Source organism: Triticum aestivum, chromosome 2B, assembly GCF_018294505.1.
Source record: "Triticum aestivum cultivar Chinese Spring chromosome 2B, IWGSC CS RefSeq v2.1, whole genome shotgun sequence".
NCBI lineage: Eukaryota > Viridiplantae > Streptophyta > Magnoliopsida > Poales > Poaceae > Triticum > Triticum aestivum.
Genome location: NC_057798.1, coordinates 627,838,617 through 627,849,665, shown reverse-complemented (window position 1 = coordinate 627,849,665; position 11,049 = coordinate 627,838,617).

The following is an 11,049-nucleotide window of genomic DNA, read 5'->3' as shown; positions in this document are numbered from 1 at the left end:
GCCCTCCCAAGGTGCCTCTGGTGGTCTGGTTATATTATGGGATAGATCGATCTTTGTGGGCAGTGTTATCTGTGCTGAATCTTTTGCTTTGGGTGTTAAATTCACTTCCATGCAAACTGCTAAATCCTGGAATATGTTTATTGTGTATGGCCCATGTGATGGATCCGCTAGGGCCGCTTTCACCTCCTGGATGTTTGATCTTGACATTCTGGACGATGAGGACTGTTATTGTGTGGTGATTTTAATTATATCAGAGCACCTGATAATCAAAACAAGCTAGGGGGGAATGTGAATGACATGCTTACCTTTAATGATTTCATCCAATCGCAAGCTTTAGTTGAATTGACAATCAAAGGGAGGAGGTTTATGTGGAGTAACATGCAGACAGACCCACTTTTGGAACAAGTGGATTGGTTCTTCACTTCGGCCAATTGGACCTCTAGTTATCCAAACACAACAGTGCCCCCCTCCAAAAACTAGTCTCGGATCATGTGCCCTGTGTGATCTCCATTGAAACAACAGTGCCTAAAACCAAAATCTTCCGTTTTGAGAATTTCTGGATCTCACACCCATGATTCTTTGAGGTGGTTCAGTCCACTTGGGACAAAAGTTGTTTTGCTCACAACTCGACTGCCATGCTATGCAAAAAATTCAAACACTTGAGGTACGCTATGAAGAAGTGGAGCAAAAACATCTCAAGATTGAATATGTGCATTGATAATTCGAATTGGGCTCTGCTTGAACAGGATGGAATTGAGGACCTCAGGCCTCTCACAACCCCGGAGAAAAACTTTCGTGCAATTCTCAAAGAACACTTGGTGATTCTCCTGGGATACAAACGGGAATATTGGAAGAAGAGGTACACTGTGCGTTGGTTCCAGTGTGGTGGAGATAACACTCAATTTTTCCATTCGGCTGTGAGTGAACGATTCAGAAGAAATTCCATTGCCTCTCTGAAACTCTCTGATGGGACTGTCGTCTCTGATCATGCTGGGAAAGCACAAGAGCTCTATCAGACGTATATAAACAGACTAGGGGGGTCAGAACCGCTTGAGATGAAATTTGATCTTGCACGGATTATTAAAAGGATTGAAGGGCTTGAGGATTTGACAAAACCTTTCACAAACGATAAGATTTACAAGGTGGCCCAAGAAATGCCGTCTGACCATGCTCCTGGTCCGGATGGATTCAATGGTTGCTTTTTGAAGTCTTGCTGGCACATTATCAAACAAGACTTCTATAAGCTGTGTGCGGATTTCCATGAGGGAAAGCTGGACTTGCAGAGTCTTAACTCTGGGTTTATCACACTGATCCCGAAAACCTATTCTCCAGAGACTGCAAATGATTATAGGCCTATCACCCTCCTCAACTGTTGCTTGAAGTTGATAACCAAGTTGCTGGCTAATAGGTTGCAAGGTATAATCCTCAAAATCATCCACAGAAACCAATACGGCTTTCTGAAAGGGAGGTCCATCCAAGACTTCTTGGCCTGTGCGTTCAAGTACATCCACCAATGCCAAGCCTCTGGTCGTGCCTGTTGTCTGCTGAAGTTGGACTTTGCCAAGGCGTTTGATACGATTCAACATGAACCAATGATCGAGATCATGAGACACACGGGATTTGACGAGAAACGGATTGGATGGATTAAATGCATTTTTCCTCGGGCACCTCGTCTGTCCTACTTAACGGAACCCCTGGGAAGCAGTTTCCCTGTCAGTGTGGTGAGAGACAGGGGGACCCTCTCTCGCCCCTCATCTTTGTCCTCGCTGCAGATCTGTTACAAGCAGCAATAAATGAGGCGTCTAGGGACGGTCAGCTGCATCTGCCAATTCCATCACATGATGACAACTACCCCATGATCCAGTATGCAGATGACACTATTGTGGTGTTCCCTGCCTGTCCTAGCCAAGCTCAAGTCCTCAAAGGGATACTGATGGATTATGCCACGTCGGTTGGCCTGAAAATTAACTTCCATAAATCAACTCTAGTGCCAATCAACATGGATCCGGGGACGGTGTCAGACATGGCTGCAATCTTTGGCTGTGTTGTGGGACAAATGCCTTTCACGTACTTAGGACTGCCCATGGGGACGACCCGCCCCTCGGTGACTGATCTGATGCCCATGGTTATAGCAGTGGAGAGGAAAATTCCGTCCGCGGTCTCTTTGCTTGATTATGGCTCCAAGCTAACCCTCCTAAATTCAGTTGTCACCTCTTTAGCGATCTACGCTATGTGCTCCATCAAGATAAACCCCATGATTGTTGAACACCTGGACAAGCTCCGTACATCTTGCCTCTGGCTCAAGAAAACTGATGTTGGTACCAAGGGTAATTCTCTGGCAGCGTGGGACTTGGTCTGTAGACCGAAGAACAAGGGAGGTTTAGGGATCATAAACCTTAAAATTCAGAACCAGGGGCTTCTGCTGAAGCAACTACACAAATTCTACAACAAACAAGATGTTCCTTGGGTTCAGCTTGTCTGGCAATCATACTATGTTGATCGCACCCCGCTTGCGACTGACCTTTGTGGCTCGTTTTGGTGGAAAGATCTCATTCAACTGTCTGATATTTACAGGGGGGGTTACCAAAGCTTCAGTGGTGGCAGGAGATACAATTCTGTTCTGGAAAGATGAGTGGAATGATACCATGCTCCAAGAAGCTTTCCCGAGGGTGTTTTCTTTTGCCAAGGACCAAGACATATCAGTTGCATCTCTGCTGTCCTCGGTGAGTGTGAGTGATGTGTTCCATCTACCCCTATCGGTAGAAGCCCGACTAGAAGTGACAAAATTGCAACATGCCACGGCTGATGTGGCACTTACTGAGGGCATGGATATTTGGACCTGTGTCTGGGGTGGGAGTGCATTCAAAGCATCCAAATTTTATGAACATTACTTCAGAAACATGCATGTTGATGAGGCCATTTGTTGGATCTGGAAAACCAAGTGCACAATGCAATGTTTGCTTGGTTACTGCTAGCTGACCTTTTAAACACCAGAAATATGTTGAGAAGGAGACACTACAAAATCCAAGATGATGACTACACATGTCTATTATGCCAAAACCCTCCTGAGGAAGATGTGGCACATCTCTTCTTCAATTGCCCTTTCAGCCGGAGATGCTGGGATAGCATAGGGGTCCAGTGGCCGGCTGCTGATTGCAGACTGGAGATGCTGCACGCTGGCAAAAATTCTTGGAATAGTCCCATGTTTATGGAGGTGTTCATAGTGGCTGCTTGGGGGATTTGTAAGGAAAGGAATGAAAAGCACTTCAGAGGGGTTCAACCAACCTTGAGATCTTGGAAGGCCGGGTTTAAGAGTGACTTTGCTACATTGGTCCATAGGGCCAAGCCAGAGTCTGCTCCATATATTTTATCTCTAGTTGCTACATTGTAAGAGTTGTGCTCCTTTTGTAACCTCTACTCCCCCCACTCATATGTAGATCCTGTATGTAGGATGACTGGACTGTACTGGACTGTACTAACTATTTAACTTATTAATTTAAAGTCAGTGGGATCCTCTCCCACAGTCATCAGTTCCCAAGAAAATATATCTCGGAATGGATATCGAAATGCCATAATAGGTAGGTATGGTGGCTGTTTTGAGGAAGATATAAGGAGGATTATGTGTGATAGAGCGCATCGTATCACGGGGTTTGGATGCACCGACGAAGTTTGCACCAACTCTCGAGGTGAGAAAGGGAAATGCACGGTACTGAAGAGGCTAGCAATGATGGAAGGGTGAGAGTGCGTATAATCCATGGACTAACATTAGTCATAAAGAACTCATATAATTATTGCAAAAGTTTATTAGCCCTCGAAGCAAAGTACTACTACGCATGCTCCTAGGGGGGAGGTTGGTAGGAGTTAACCATTGCGCGCCCCCGACCTTCACGGAAAGATAAACAATCAAAATACAATGCGCGCCAATTTGGTTACATAGTTAGTAGACCATACATGCATGCTTCGGGAATCACAAACCTTAACTCCAATATCCTTTCTAAACACAACCATTTACTAGTACCTCCCACATATTATCATCTCTATATCGCAAAACTATTGCAAGGAATCAAACATATCATATTTAGTGATCTACAAGTATTATGTAGGATTTTATGACTAACCATGTGAATGACCAATTCTTGTCATCTCTCTAAATAGATATAAGTGAAGCAAGAGAGTTTAATTCTTTCTACAAAAGATATTCCCATGCTCTAACAAATATAAGTGAAGCAAAAGAGCATTCTACAAATGGAGGTTTTCTATGTGAAGAGAAACAGGCAATCCAAACTTCAAATGATATAAGTGAAGCACATGAAGCATTGTATAAAGCCATACTCAAAAGATATAAGTGAAGTGAAATGAGCATTCTATAAATCAACCAAGGACTATCTCATACCAGCATGGTGCATAAAAGAAAAGTGAAAACTAAATGCAAAAGATGCTCCAAGATTTGCACATATCGCATGAACGAAACGAATCCGAAAACATACTGATACTTATTGAAGAAAGACGGGATGACTTCCGGGGCATCCCAAACTTAGACGCTTGAGTATCCTTGGATATTTACTTGGGTTGCCTTGGGCATCCCCAAGCTTGAGCTCTTGCCTCTCCTCCGTTTCCTCATATCGAGACCTCCTCAATCAAACACTTCATCCACACAAAACTTCAACAGAAAACTTGGTAAGATCCGTTAGTATAATAAAGCAGATCACTACTCTAAGTACTGTTACAAACCAATTCAAATTTTGTTTTTGCATTGTGTATACTGTTATATAGCTTTTACATGGCTTATTCCACTGATAGAAATTGATAGTTTCATCAAAACAAGTAAACTATGCACCAAAAACAGAATCTGTCAAAAACAGAACAGTCCGTAGCAATCTGAACATTCACCATACTTCTCGTACCCCAAAAATTCTACCAAAATTAGGAAAAATAAACAATTTGTATAGAAATACAGTGCAAAAAGTTTCAGAACCGTTTAATGTTCCAGTAAAAAAGTAAAATCGCGCACTACAGCCAAAGTTTCTGTCCTGCACCGTACAAACCTACAAGCATTGTAAACTTCCTAAAGGCAGACCTTAGCACATTATTTTTATAATACAATGGAATTGTACAAGGGGATACTTATTTTTGATGAAAAGTTTCTGTAATTAAGATTCACAAAGTTTTCGTGAGCATGAACAAAGTTCAAGGAGCTCTCCCACTTCAACAATGCTTCTCCCTCTCACTTTCACTTTCCTTTTTGAAAAGTTTTGGGTTCTGTTGGGGATATAACTATTAGGTATGACCTGCCCAGGAGGGGCCGGGTTATACCTATGACGATTCATGAAGCCCAAGGCGACACTTGAAGATGGCGGTTCAGTTAAGGGCCCAAATCCCAAAGGCGACTCAAGGCCTGTTGAGATAAACTGCCATATGTAAATAACTTGTATTGTAAGGCATGAATAGAGAGAGACCGAGCCAGACACTTTTTGTGAGTCGGCCCGGACTCTGTGAGCCACTATGCGTCGACCTCTGTATATAAAGGGACGGCCCGGCGGCGGTTCAGGGCAAGTAACATTAGATCAAGAGCTAGGTCAAGCGGATTCGCTCCCTAGTAATCAAGACATAAGCAATCCCACTCAAAACTGGATCGTAGCCTTTTACCTTCACCGTAAGGGGCCGAACCAGTATAATCCCCGTGTCCTTTGTCCCGATTAACCCCTTTAAGCTTCCTAGTTGCGATGGCTCCACGACTAAGTCCTTTAACTAGGACATCTGACGTGACAATTCCACGACAGTTGGCACCCACCATGGGGCCAGCGCACGGTGGATTTGAGTTCTTGAAGGGCAGCCTCGAAGAGCTCAAAGGATACGTTGTGGGACGGATGACCAAAAGTCGTCGCGGCAAGCTCTACATCGACGATGCAGGCTGGGGCCCCGACGCCGGCTCAATTGAGTACGGGTACCGGGTCCCCTTTGGTGGAATCCACGTCTTCATCGTCAAGATCGGTGAGCCGGGCCTTGAGCCAGACATCTGCACCGACATCATCGAGATGGCTCAGCGTGTGAGACCCGTCCGGGCTCAGCCTACCGTGGAGCGTGCCTTCGTGGGATGCATCCACGGAGGGGGACTTTCTGAAGGATCTGTATCTGGCGATGAGACGACCATCTACTCTGATGGTGAGTCGTCCACGGGTGAGACGGATTCGTTGTATCAACTGCAAGACAGTGGGCTTGGGGGCTGTTCTGATGGCATTAGTATTCCGAACCTCCTTGAGCCGCTGAGCAGAGTCAGGATCTTCATGGCTGGCACGCAACCCGTTCAGAACTCTACGGCTGCGGCAGCGATAACCTCCGGGTCAGTGGCAACCGGGGCAGGAGGCCCTGCGCACCCGCCGGCTCAGGTGCTGATGGACCTCATGGATAAGATGACAACTCTATTAACCGCCGTGGTTATCCCGGCGGATCAAGCTCAACATGATGCGGAAGTGGCGCAGTTAAAGCAGGATATAGTGCAGGCTAAGGAAGACCTGGCGGCAGAAGATGTCAGGATGACCGCAGAGCGGGCGACTCTGGATGCTCAAGCTCAGTGGATTCAGTCACAAGCTTTCTAGCTCACGATGGATCGGAACGCGTCAAACGAGGTCATGAGGAGAAGGTACCAGAAGACTCAATCCTGCCTGCGTCCGGTTTATGATCCTCAAAACCTCTTCTGTACACCCGATGTAGGGCCGAGTAACCCGCCGGAGGTAAACCGGGTTGCGACGCCCGGGGCTGGGACGCCAGTTCAACAATGGGCTATGGAACCTCCTCGTATGAATACTGCTCCACCTCATTATGTATCAACACCACCGGGTCATTATTCTAACCCTTTGGATAACATGATCACTGCAGCGGCACGATTGGCGGCTCTCCCGGCGGAGGGTGAGGGAGTCTTGGATTAGGGGGTGTCCGGATGGCCAGACTATGACCTTCTGCCGGACTCCTAGACTATGAAGATACACGATTGAAGACTCCGTCCCGTGTCCGGATGGGACTTTCCTTGGCGTGGAAGGCAAGCTTGGCGATACGATATTAACATCTCCTCCCATTGTAACCGACTCTGTGTAACCCTAGCCCTCTCCAGTGTCTATATAAACCGGAGAGTTTTAGTCCATAGGACGAACAACAATCATACCATAGGCTAGATTCTAGGGTTTAGCCACTCCGATCTCGTGGTAGATCTACTCTTGTACTACCCATATCATCAATATTAATCAAGCAGGAGTAGGGTTTTACCTCCATCGAGAGGGCCCGAACCTGGGTAAAAACATCGTGTCCCTTGTCTCCTATTACCACCGCCTAGACGCACAGTTCGGGACCCCTACCCGAGATCCGCCGGTTTTGACACCGACATTGGTGCTTTCATTCAGAGTTCAGCTGTGTCGTCACCATCAGGAAGGATGCCTCATCCCATCTTTAAAGACGGCGTCGTTGCTAAAAGAGCTTTGGCTGTCAGCCAAACTCTCCGGCTAGGCAGGTTTTTGATGACCGCCAGTCCGGCCGCCGCGCCAACGATGACCTCTCGGGCCATCGAAAGAAATCTTCACATCAGCTCGGAGCTCGCCGAGCAGTTAGATTCGATGGAGCTCTTCTCCCTGAACGAACTCTTGGATCGCATCGTGGCCCTGGGAGTCGCGACTGATTACGACCAGATTGGGCTTAAACCTGATCAGAGAGAGATCGACTCTCCCAGATCACCCACCACGTCGAAGTGGTGGAAGAACAATGCGGCGAGTCTTCGCCCGCCCTAAGGACCAGATGCGTCCGGATTCCCGATCCGTCCAAGTCGGAAACCAGCGGAGGGGAGGATGTCGCCCGAACCCTGAACCTAAAGTCAGGCAGTAGGCCCGATTCATTGAATAATATCCGAGAAAGCAAGCTTCGGAATTCGGAAACCGCTCGGCCCCTGAATCTCACATTAGGCAGGGTTCCGGATTTATTTCCACCCGCCCACCCAACTATATGGGATTTATCCCTAATACGGCAAGAGTCCGGAGAAACAGTACACCACTACTGGGCCAGATTCCTCCTGGTTATGAACAAGATAAAGGACTACCGTGAGGAAGAAGCAATTCCACTCTTCCTTAACAACTGCACGGACATCAGAATCCTCAACGCCATAAGTCGCCACGAAATTTTACGATTCGCCGACTTGACATCCATAGTATGAAAGTACTGCGCGATTGAAAGCATTCGGAAAACCGAAGATAAATTCTGGGACAATCTGGCCCCGAATATAACATGAGTCCGAAACAAAAGGGCGCACTATCGCCAGGCATCTGAGCCAAACATCAAAAAACAAAAACCCTCTACATGGTACGGGACCGTATTGGAAGGATGGCTCAATGGACCCTGTAGAATTCATAATTCAGGGAAAGCCACACCAACGCACAGCCTCAGAGCATGTTGGATACTACGGCAGGTAGCCAGAAGCGGCGAGGAGCTTTTAACTCCAGCACCCGAAGAATACCTCCCCAGTACGGTGTCGACAGTCTTCGAGACGTTCACATCAAACAATGCAAGGAAACGAACGCTCCGCAACCTCGCTGAAGTCTACCAAGTAGCAACAATAAACCCAAGGAGTGACATGGCTATCACCTTTAACGCCAGTGACGAACCTAAATTCTGGACAGCCCGAGCACCAGCCGCATTGGTCCTCAGTCCGATAGTGGACGGCTTCCGACTTACAAAGGTACTCATGGACGGCGGCAGCAGACTCAACCTCATCTATGAGGAAACCCTGCAAAAAATGGAAATTGACTGGAGCCGCATTGAGCGAAGCAACACAACTTTTAGGGGAATAATCCCAAGCCGGGAAGTGTGCTATTCAGGAAAGATCACACTAGATGTGGTGTTCGGCATGCAGGACAATTACAGATCCGAGGAGGTCACGTTTCAAGTGGCCCCGTTCAGCAGCAGCTACCACGCTTTGCTAGGGCGAGAAGCATTTACAATTTTCCAAGCCATACCCCATTACGGGTACATGAAGCTAAACATGCCCGGGCCCAACGGAATCATCACTCTCGCAAGTGATCCGGACATAGCACTCCACGGTGCAAACAAGACAGCCGCGCTGGCCCTGGAGGCATTATCTGAGGCCCTAGCGGCCGAGGAGTTAACGACATTGCGCTCCATGGTGGACAGGGACGACGTGATACTAGACAAGAGATCCAAGTCCACCTCTTTTGAACCGGCGGATGAAATAGTCAAATTCCAAGTCCATCCAACGGACCCTACAAAAACGGCCTCCATCGGGGCACAATTAAAATCCGATGTAGACGCCGCACTCAGAGACTTTCTGCGAGAAAATTGGGACATTTTCGCCTGGCACCCCTCAGATATGCCAGGAATCCCACGCAGGCTGGCCGAGCACAGCCTGAACATCATAAAAGGGTTTAAACCCGTCAAGCAGATCCCACGGTGCTTTTCCGAACCTAAGAGACAAGCCATGGGAGAGGAGCTAGCAAAACTGCTGGAAGCCGGGTTCATCAGAGACATAAAACATCTGGACTGGCTAGCAAACCTGGTGATGGTACCAAAGAAGGACAAATCCTGGCGCCTATGTGTCGATTTCAAAGACCTAAACAAGGCCTGTCCAAAGGACCCTTTCCCACTCCCCCGAATTGATCAAATCATCGACGCCACTGCAGGACACGACTAATTGTGTTTCCTCGATGCATACTCTGGCTACCACCAAATCAAGATGGCAGAGTCAGACCAGGCCGCAACGGCATTCATCACCCCATACGGCCCATTTTTCTTCAACACGATGCCCTTCGGGCTCAAAAACGCCGGCGCAACATATCAGCGCATGATTCAGACATGTCTGGCCAACCAGATCGGCAAAATGGTCGAAGCATACGTAGATGACGTGGTCGTCAAAACCAAACACGTCAATACTCTAGTAGACGACTTGAGGCTCACGTTCGACAATCTCCGAACATATGACATTAAGCTCAACCCGAAAAAATGCGTTTTCGGCGTACCAGCCGGAAAGCTCCTAGGCTTCATCGTATTCGGTAGAGGAATCGAAGCAAACCCAGCCAAGATCCGAGCTCTGTCACAATTAGATACCCCATAGGACCTCAAACAAATACAAAAACTGACAGGATGCATGGCGGCTCTAAGCCGCTTTATCTCGCGCTTAGGAGAAAAGGCATTACCCCTCTATCGCCCCCTACGGCGCACCGACCACTTCAAGTGGACGAAGGCCGCCACGGCCGGACTCGAAGAAATAGAAGCCATATTGGTAACAAATCTAGTCCTGGCCGCGCCCAACACGGGCGAACCAATGCTATTATACACCGCGGCAACCCATCAAGTGGTAAGCGCGGTGCTCGTCGTCGAACGAGAGGCGGACGGACACAAGTTCCCCCCTCCAAAAACCAGTGTACTACGTGTCCACTATGCTAACTACATGCAAGTAACGGTACCCGCATTATCAAAAGATAGCATACGCGGTGTTCATGGCATCCCGGAAGCTGCGACACTACTTGCAAGAGTGCTCCATAACAGTGGCATACGAAGTACCCCTTAATGACATTATAAACAACCGCGACGCAACGGGCCGGATTGCCAAATGGGCCATCGAGCTCCTCCCGTTCGACATAACCTACAAGCCAAGGCGAGCTATTAAGTCGCAGGTTTTGGCCGACTTCATTGCCGAATGGACTGAAGCCGAACTCCCTAAAGAATACGACGCATACTCCAACTGGATCATGCACTTCGACGGCTCCAAAATGTTGGCTGGCCCGGGGCTGGCGTCGTTCTGACGTCCCCAACCGGGGACACAGTCCAATACATACTTCAGATAATGTACATGGATTCGAACAACGCAGCCGAATACGAGGCCCTTTTACATGGCCTCCGAATGGCAGTCTCCATGGGCATTCAGCGCCTAGAGGTCCGCGGGGATTCAAATCTCGCAATATCCCAAATAAATGGAGACTTCGATGCCAAGGACCCGAAAATGGCAGCTTACCGCAACGCCATCTTAAAGATGTCGGCTCGGTTTGAGGGGCTCGA